At 50.5% G+C, this 9,972-nt stretch overlaps 1 long non-coding RNA gene across 2 annotated transcripts; it reads left to right on the top strand.

Annotated features, from left to right (window-relative positions):
* The first annotated feature begins 1,742 nt into the window (after positions 1 to 1,742).
* Positions 1,743 to 7,408, top strand: LOC110341210. 2 transcript variants are annotated; one of them, XR_002383088.2, is made up of 6 exons: positions 1,743 to 2,242; positions 2,446 to 2,623; positions 3,311 to 3,396; positions 3,762 to 4,058; positions 5,633 to 5,769; positions 6,522 to 7,408. It is a non-coding gene; the product is annotated as an uncharacterized LOC110341210 (long non-coding RNA). The 2 variants fall into 2 exon arrangements; XR_002383089.2 differs by having other exon boundaries at positions 2,443 to 2,623.
* Positions 7,409 to 9,972: the final 2,564 nt, after the last annotated feature.

The following is a 9,972-nucleotide window of genomic DNA, read 5'->3' as shown; positions in this document are numbered from 1 at the left end:
AAAGTCAGACAGAGCTCTGTGAGTCTGAGGCCAGCCTCATCTACATAGCAAGTATCAGGCAGCCAGGGCTACACATCGAGAGCCTGTCTCAAAATAATCCTGTTGACCATGGTTGTTGGTTGGACCCACAGGTGTGCACCCCACAGATGAAGAGGCTGGCTGTGTCCACCTTCCTTCCTTCCCACCACCCCCTCATACTCTGTTCTCCTCATCCCCTTCGTTTCTCCCCCATTGCAAGCACCGTGAACATGCTATATTTATTTCTGTTTTCTATTCAGCTTCTAGAATAGCCGCGGCCTCCCGGGGCAGCCAGTTCTCCTTTTCCACTTCTGTGTGCAGTGTCTAGGACCACACACAGACTTGGGGAACAGTGAGTGGATGGTGGATAAGGCGCCACGCAAAGGGCTGCTCTAAAAAGATGCTGTTTGAGCCACATAATGAGAAACAGACCTCTGAAGTTCAAGAGAGGGTCCCCAGCTCAGGGAACCACAGCTGGGAAGGTTCTGGAGAAGCAACATGGCATAGAGGCCAGAGCAAAGAGTAGCGGGGAGAAAAGCGTAGCGAAAATGGTGCCGTGGAGGGCATTGTGGGTGGCGAGGCATGAAGAGTTATCCCAAACATCCTGGGTCGCCTTGGACTGCAAGCTCTCCCAGCTGGTGCTTTGAAGCAAGGAGATAGTACAGGGCATCAGAGCTGAAGGAGGAACAGAGAGGCTGTGGAGACATCCTAGTCAGGCAGTTGGCCGGGCTGGGGGCAAGAAGGAGACAGAAGCGGCAGAAACCCCCTACTCCGGGTTCTTCTCTGGTGCCAGCTGACTCAACTGTTCCACCAAGGCAACCCGGAAGTGCTGAGAAGCCTCTAGAACCTCTGGGAAACGGAAGAACTCTCTAGAGAGAGCTTCTCAGGATGATGGGCATGTTTAATTGTAAGAGCCTTCTCCACCTGATGGCCACTGACTTCCACTACACTCAGATAGCGGCAGTCTGTGCCATGGGCAGTGTCACAGGGAAGACTAGCAAGCTGTAACAGGAAGTACCAGAAAAATACAGACGCTTGGGCCCCTTCCAGTCTGTGAGCCCTTTCTTGTCCTGTGAGGGTGTAAGGGTGGGGGGTACAAAGTGGAAGGAGCCCAGCTGGAGGAGGGCGCAGAGGGGGTGGGGCCCGGCTGGGGGAGGGCGCAGAGGGGTGGGGCCCGGCTAGGGGAGGGCGCAGAGGGGGTGGGGCCCGGCTAGGGGAGGGCGCAGAGGGGGTGGGGCCCGGCTGGGGAAGGGAGCAGAGGGGGTGGGGCCCGGCTAGGGGAGGGCGCAGAGGGGGTGGGGCCCGGCTGGGGAAGGGAGCAGAGGGGGTGGGGCCCGGCTGGGGCAGGGCGCAGAGGGGGTGGGGCCCGGCTGGGGCAGGGCGCAGAGGGGGTGGGGCCCGGCTGGGGCAGGGCGCAGAGGGGGTGGGGCCCGGCTGGGGGAGGGCGCAGAGGGGGTGGGGCCCGGCTGGGGGAGGGTGCAGAGGGGTGGAGCCCGACTGGGGGAGGGCGCAGAGGGGGTGGGGCCCGGCTGGGGGAGGGCGCAGAGGGGTGGAGCCCGACTGGGGGAGGGCGCAGAGGGGGTGGGGCCCGGCTAGGGGAGGGTGCAAAGGGGGTGGAGCCCCGCTGAGCCCAATGGCAGAGCCGGCTTCTGAGCCCAGGAGAGGCACAGGCAAGAGGAGGTGTGAGCTGTGGTTGGCCTGTGCCCCACCCCCAAGCAAAGAGACCCTCTGTGGCTGCAGGGAGTGGAGATAGTGCACACTCAGGAAATAGCCTCCACCAGGCCACAACCCAAGCAGGCTAGCAGGGCTGCCTCTGCGAAGGCTGAAGGGAACTCTAGAAGCAGGCTCGTGGGAAGTAGGAAGATTCCCTTCAGAACAGTCATTTCCCCCAGAGCCACCCACTTCCTGTCCAGAGCCCAAGCGTACCCACAAGGGTAAGGTGGTGATTAAAGTCACTCGGAGAAGCCGTCTTCATACTTCTGTCCCAAGACCGCAAAAATGCCCCACTTTCCGTTTACATAACCGAGGGAGACCTTCACTGCAGAGCAAAGGCGATGTTTCCACAGGAGCCTGGCGCGCCACAAAACAGCCTGCAACTTCAGAAGAGAACAAACACCACTCGGCCCCACAGGGTACCGCTCTGGCGAGGCACCTGTGCCAAGGCGGGCAGGTGTTCCAGCATGTGACCAAGCTGGAGAAGGGAGCTGGCTTTTGAGTTCCTGGGGTAGGAAGCCGCAGAGGCTGGAGAAGGGGGCGGGGGAGAGCTGGGCCAGTCTGAGGTTTGGTGTCACCCTGGGAGGATTCTGGTCAGGAATTCGAAAGACAGATTGCATGTCCTAAATTTGACCACAATTCTCCATTGTTCCGGGAAAGAACACTCTAGATCCGGTGTGATTGTTTGGGAAAATATTTGTATCCGCTTAGCAGGCTGGTGAGGAGTGTGCAGAGAAGAGACGCCGGACACTGGAAGCTGGACCAGGATGTGGAACAAGAGATGGTCCGAGGAAGCATCCCAATTAAGGGTCCTTTGTGGGCAGCCAGTGCCTTTAAGCGTCCATAGCCTCTCAAGTGTCGGGGACTGTGTGGTGGTGGAGGCCATCCCGAGGTGGGTAAAGGCATTGCCTCCCGCTGTGGTGGCAGTGCAAAGGGGGAGGAGCCAAGTCGGGGGGGGGGTGCAGAGAGGGAGGAGCCAAGATGGGCAGAAGGAGAAGGGGGAGGGTGCCGAGGAGGAGGCCGTCTCCCTGCCAGCTGACATTTCACACACTATTGATGTTGAAGACCCGGGGCTCACTGGAGACACAGCACGGGTGGCAGTGACCTGGAGCTTCTGAGGGCAGACCTTAGGCAAGTCATGACTCCACAGCAAATGGCAGAATCTAGGTGGGAGAATGCCTAGTCACTGGCAAAGAAATGCTTACTCAGTCCTCACATCAGTTCTACAGAGCCCCTCCCAGCCCGTGGCAACATAGTTACGGAGGAGGGTTGAAGAAAAGGGTTTGGGATGCACTAGTTTGAAGGTGGTCATTGTCATGCCATGAGTGATTCCCCCTCCAAGGAGGTCCATTGTGGGGGCTACCACCCCCTCCACCTCTAGTCCAGTACTTCCACACCGAGGCCTGGGACACGGAGAATGAGGCTTTGACTCACAAATGGGAGCCAGTGTGGGCCAGGGGGACCCTGTGCACACAGACTGTGAGAAGAGGGACTACCTGGAGAGCCGCCTCCCTCTAGAGTTCTTCAGGGTTAAGGACACAGGTGCTTCCTGCACAGACTTGCTCATCTCTCCCTAAAGGGACAAGGAGACTTAGAGGGAGGTCTGTGCACAGTGAGCTTGCATATGGAAACCAGAAGCCCAGGACACTGAGGACACAATGTGTGGTGAGCGCCAAGCTTGGGCGGCAGAGGGAGCTGTGGATGGTACTGGCTGGTCATGGTGCTGGACCAACGGGTTAAAAAGTTTCATCTCACAGGGCATGGGAATGGGGGCGTTCAGTTTTCACAAGTACATGAAGGCCTGGAGGGAGCAGCAGGGTCCCTGGGGGGATGGGTCAGAGGTGAGTAGGAGGGCTATGGTGGCACCTGGTTGGACAGTAAAGATCCATGACTGTGAGCTAGGGTTCTTTAACAGCAGGGAGTAGATCTTGGGACCCCTAGCCTAAGAGAGGCAAGGGCACTCAAGGTGGGGGAGTCTGCCCATGAAATTTGCAGGAAATCAGGACATAAATTTGCTTTATGTCCCCCAGAGTGGGAGCATTGGTTTCTTTATCAACTCAGTGGTGGTGACGAGCCTTGCTGGGGACCTGGCAGAGAAAAACCATATCCTTTGGGTCATCAAATCCACGGTCAGAAAAGTCCAGCGAGAAACTTTGGGAACCATTAAAGTCCCCATGTGGAATTGACAGCTTCCATCTCCCAAGGCCAGGAACAGGAGGCCAGGCCACCCTGGCAGGCAAGGGCAGGCAGGCTGGGAGACGGATGCTAAGGAGAGAAGTTGAAGAGAGGCAGCTGAGCTGTACTGGGACTGACAGCCTCATTTGGAGGTGAGTGGACTATGTGTAACTGGACACAGCAGGTAATGAATGGAGTCTGTGTAAGGCCTGAGTGTGGCTTACAAGATACCAGGACCAGGCCAGGTCCAAACTCATACTTTTTTTTGTTTTTACGAAACAGGGTTTCTCTGTATTGTTTTGGAGGCTATCGGTCCAGCCCAGCCTCGAACTCACAGAGATCTGCCTGCCTCTGCCTCCCGAGTGCTGGGATTAAAGGCAAAGGCATGCGCCACCACCAGCCGGCCAAACTCATACTTTTTTAATTGTATTGCGAGGGCTATTTACTCCTCCATTGTGTGAGTCCTTCTCGGGAATCTATTCCGATTCACCCAGAGAGAGAATGCATTGGCAGACTGAAGTCTAGTTTGATGAAGCAATGAGTTTTGGGGGTTTACTTGCAGAATGGTGAATGAGAGGTCACTCACAGGAGCATGAACAACCGACAGGCAACCTCCTTCTCCCAGACACTGCTGACTGTTTTCAGGAGGCCAGGAACCCTCCTCTCTGTCTACAAAAGATGGCTAGAGGACCCAATCTCATGACGGTCCAACGTGCATAATCATAGATGCTCAAATTTCAAGGCAACCTCAGCCATGGCATGCCCAGAGGCTGAGTTCTACAACATCACCCACCCAGTTGTGTGTGGTATTCCTTATTTTCATCCAACTATAGGTTAAAATTACTAAATGGAAACTCCTAGAAACAAACAGTTCCAAAGTTTTAGACAACTTTTTTTTTACACTGCATCATAACATTTCTGTTTTATTTTAGTTATCACTATTGTCTTACCAGGTATAATTTATAAATTTAACATTATTGTAGGCCTGAAAGTTGTAAGAAAAATGTAGTGTATAGGGAACTTTATACTGTCCCTGGTTTGAGGGCTCCTCTGGGGTCTTGGGATGAACCCCCTCCAGACAAGGGAGGAAACATCTTTCTGTCAGCTTTACTCAAATGTGTCTGCCCCCAGAGCCCTCAACAACACCGAAATGTTTTGTAATGCACTTCACTTCTCATAATGGCTGTGAGAGAATAGCACGTTGTCCACCACTCTTTAATGGCTCACAGAGTGAAGCTGTTCTCCAGACACTGGTTGACTGTCAGAGTTTCTTTTTACAGCTCCTTTCTCGCTGGCTTTGAATGCTCTTCTAGAGAACCGATGTGCATCAGTCCCTTCTCTCTATCCATGGTCACTTTCTCCTCCATGTTTATGCAACGCGACACTTCCCATCTGTGGTCCCTTTCACTTTGGGTGTGTCCCAGTTTGTTTATGAAGCCACCTTCGCCTCGCTGTTATCTGGTTCCCTGCCGCATCACAGCATTGGGGCACATGCTCTGAGGACGGGCAGCCTGAGTTCAAAGCCAGTAACAGCTTGCTTCACCACACCAGCAAGGTCATTACCTCCCACAGAGTTCAGAACTTCATCCTTAAAGGGGACATGCAGACTGCCTCCAACCCATAGTGGCTCAACTTCGGAGGTTTTTTTTTCCTTTGTGGTGATGCTAAAACAATACGAAGTCAGTAGAACCCGTACTTTACATTTTGAATTTGGATCTTTTCCCAGGCTAGCAAAGTGTATTCTCTCCCAATACTGAAAAGTGGCAGAGAGCTGCAACTCTAAGCTCATGATCACGTGGAGGAAACCTACACTCTATATGCTGATGTGTCTAGGTTGAAACCTGCAGGACACATGTGACCCAGGTAACTGTGACTGCAATCAAAATATTTGTAGATAACGGTGTCATGCCGCCATGTCAAAGAGTTGGACAGTAAACTAGGTGGCCAGCAGGTTTTTTTTTCCCCAAGGGAGTATATTCAACATTTTATTATACAGCAGGTTGCATGTTTGGCATTTTTGCCTAAGTATAAGCTAATGTAAATGAGTGTGTTTAAGGCATAGTGCACTGATGGGGAAAGTCCTTCTGTGTATATGTTGTCCTATTGGTTGATAAATAAAGCACTGTTGGCCAATAGGGAAACAAGATAGGTGGGACTAGGAGAAGTGGAGGATTCTGGGATATGGAGGCACAGTCAGTCACCATGTAGGACACGAGATGAATAAGAGGTCCAGACCCTTTCTCCAGTAAGAGAAGACCACATGGAAATACTCATATTAGCAGTTATGGGTTAATAATTAAGTCAGAGATAGCCAACAAGAAACTATAGCAAACAGCCAACAGCTTCATAATTAATATAGCACCTTGCGTGTTCACTTGGGACTAATGCAGGTCTGTGTTATTCAGTGGACTAGGTGTACAAAATAAATGCATTTGGGGCTTCAGGATATTTTCAACTCATGATAGGTCTATTGAGGCAAAAGCCCATCACCGCTAATTATGGTGACACTCATTTAACCAAGAATTTGAGATCCAATTGGTCAACTAATAACCCAATTTACAGAAAACTCAGATGGGACTCTTGACTGGTTACATATTTTTAAAAACTTTTTGCAGTCCTGCTAGACAAGCATTCTATCATTGAGTTACATCCCCAGCATTCATGTCTTGAACTTGTTGAAGTGGACTTCCTAAGCAGGGACTGTGCAATCCAGTGACCACAGACCCCGCCAGATGGTCCACATCTGTCCTGATTCATTGCTGTTGCACACTGGGCACCTCTGGGCATTTGAACTTGCAAGTCCCACTTATGCACAGGTAATGATTCTTCCTGCCCTAACTGCTCACTTGGTGATACACACAGGGTCCCCTTGGCTGGAGGCTGTCTTTTTTACTCAATCCCAGACAGAGATTCTGAGACAAATCAAAAGGATCTGGCTTGTATGAATCAATGTCCTTCTCTTTGATTTTCCTTCTGGCCACTCAGCACTGCCAGAGCCTGTGGGGAGACATCTGACTTGTTTCAGACAACCACACCAGAGTGAACCCCTGCCTTGGGGTGGCCATGTGGTTAACCCCAGCATGGCGTGCAGCAATCTTCAAACTTTATTTATGGACATGACAGATGACAGAGGGGCTGACTTTCTTCCTCGGGTCTCATCTGTTCCTCAACCCTAAGTTTCAGAAGAACCTGTTGCCTCAAATGTGGGTGAGACACACAAGAGAGATCAGACTTACATGAGAAAACTCACACCATCCATTCGCTGTGCCCGTCCTCTGTACAAGAGACACGGGTAGAACAGTGGACGTACAGAGCAACACCGATAGCAGGAAGGGCATGAGCAGGAACGCCAGCAGCACAAGCACAGTCTGGGGTGGGGGGGGAGAACCGTGTGGAAACGAACAGCAGAGTTTGGGCTGAGAACTGAACTGACTGCGTGGCGGATGGTGAATTCACAGTAAAGAACAGTTAATACGTGAATAAAAGTCAAATTGAAACGCTACATGTCACACACACACAGCTCTAGGAAACCCTGGTGGTCTGACCAAAGCAGAGTGGAGAGGTCTTTCTGTGTGTGTGTGTGTGTGTGTGTGTGTGTGTGTGTGTGTGTGTGTGATGTCACACACACAACACTAGAAAACCCAGAGGTCTGACCAAAGCAGAGTGGTGTGTGCATGAACATGTGCGTGTGTGTGTGTACATGTGCGTGTGCGTGTGTGTTCACAAGTGTAGAGGTCAGTTCTCGTCTTCCACTTTGTTGGAGTGGAGTCGCTCTTATTTCTGTTGATGCCCTTGGACACCGGGCTAGGTAATCCATGAGCTTCTAGACGACTCACCAGCCTCTTCCTTCCATTCCTGCTGTAGTAGTGCTGGGATTACAGAAACCTACTGCTGCGTTTCATTTTTACCTGGGTGGTAGGACTCCAAGTCGGGTCCTTGGGCTTGAGCACGAACCTTTTATCTCTTGAGCCACAAAGCAGTCCAAGGACATCTCTGAAGTGTTAAGCTGAGATTCATGTCAGAGAGACATAGTTCTCAACTTGGGGGTGTGAGTGCGGGTATGGAGAGGGGCCATCTTCCTCAGGCCTTTTAGCAATCCCTAGAGACATTGTTGACTGTCACGATGGAGCATACTACTGCCATCTAGTGGTTTGAGACTAGAGATGCGACCAAGCACCCCACAGTGCATTTGGACAGGCTACACCATTGTGGATGCAGCCCCAGCGTACAGTGTATCAATAGTGTCAGGGTTGAGAAATCCCACCCAAAGCCAGGACTACTTACTGTATTCTTGTGGCAGATGGTAGCCATCCTTTAAATGTCCCCAGTGGTGATCCTCTCCTACCACTGTACCCTTATATAGCCCCCCATATGCTCATGGCCCCATGAAGAAGCTCCATCTGGAGAAGAGCGGTCCCTGGGTTACAGCCTGCATTAGCCATCCAGTAAGCATGTGAGTAAGCTTGCAGGCATATTCTACAACCTTGGTCATAGATGAGCCTTATATGACTGCAGCCCCCAGTGACAGCTTTATTGCAATATCCTGAGAGATCCTGAACCGAAAACTACTGAGATAAGTTACTTTAACATTCTGGGTCCTCAAAAATGATAAAACAACTAACTTTTGTTACCATTTTAAGGTATTGATTTTTAGAGTGATTTGTTACACAGCAGTGGATAGCTGATACAAATCTGTTCTGGAAAAGCCTAAAACCAAGCCTTGACAGGATCAAAAGAGATGACAGCAAATCACTGCCTGCTAGGACTAAATTCTTTAAAGGAAGAAAACATGATCCAAGTGTTTTAAAATGCATAATCCAGCCGGGCGGTGGTGGTGCACGCCTTTAATCCCAGCACTCGGGAGGCAGAGGCAGGCGGATCTTTGTGCGTTCGAGGCCAGGCTGGACCGATAGCCTCCGAAACAATACAGAGAAACCCTGTCTCGTAAAAACCAAAAAAAAAAATGTATAATCCATGATGTGCAGCATACAGTAAAAAATAAAATTATTAGATGAGCAGCTGAGTGTGGTGATATGTGCCTTTGATCCTATCATTAGGGAGACCGAGATAAGTGGATCTCCAAGTTCAAGGTCAGCCTTGTCTACACAGAGAGTTCCAAGATTGCCGGGGCTACATAGAAAGAGCCTGTCTCAAATAAATAAACAAAATATTAAAATCACTAGATATACAATCAAGCAATAAAGAAAAAAACAGTATCTATTCACATAAAACACAGCTAATAGCCATTCCAAGTTGATCCAGACATTAGAATCAACAGACAAGGATTTTAAAGAATGTTAGAAGTGTGTTGAAGAACTTAAAGAAAAGTATTACTTCAATAAGAGAACAGATGGGAAATTCCAGGACAGAAATAGGAATAGTGGAAAAAATTAAACAAAAACTCTGTAGATGAAAAATTACCAGATTGGCTTCAAAACGCATTTGAGGTATTAGAAGAAAGGACTGATGAAGCAGAGACAGATTCCCACTCTGAGGAACAGAGATAAAAAATCATCCCTGATTCCTGAGCAGAACCCATGACTTGTGAGAATTTATGAAGAGTCCAACCAAGAGTCCTCAGAGAGGACGGGAAGGAAAAATATCCTGAAAGAACAGTTATCAGAGGATGAGGACTGGTGAAGTGCCTCAATGAGAAAAGAGCTTGCTGCGATGTGGTGATGTCTGGTTTGTACAAATAAAGCCTGTCTGGAGATCAGAGGGTGGAGCTTGCCACTAGCTGACAGACAGGAAGTGAGATGGCTGGGTGGAGACAGGAAGTGAGATGGCTGGGTGGAGACAGGAAGTGAGATGGCTGGGTGGAGACAGGAAGTGAGATGGCTGGGTGGAGACAGGAAGTGAGATGGTTGGGTGGAGAAAAGATTACAGGCGGGAGGAAGCGGGAACTCCCTCTCTTTTCTGATGGGAAGCTGCCCAGGTAACGTGTGACTGTGGTTTTGCTCCTTCATCTCTCTGATCTCTCAGCATTTTCCCCTATATCTGACTCCCAGCTTTTGTAATTAAGACCTATTAGAACTCGAGATACACTGCAACCCAGACGACCTGAGT

This window comes from Mesocricetus auratus, unplaced genomic scaffold (genome assembly GCF_017639785.1).
Source record: "Mesocricetus auratus isolate SY011 unplaced genomic scaffold, BCM_Maur_2.0 Super-Scaffold_100007, whole genome shotgun sequence".
In the NCBI taxonomy this organism is placed as follows: domain Eukaryota; kingdom Metazoa; phylum Chordata; class Mammalia; order Rodentia; family Cricetidae; genus Mesocricetus; species Mesocricetus auratus.
The sequence above is the reverse complement of the archived record's forward strand: the minus strand, read 5'-3'. Positions and strand labels throughout refer to the sequence as shown.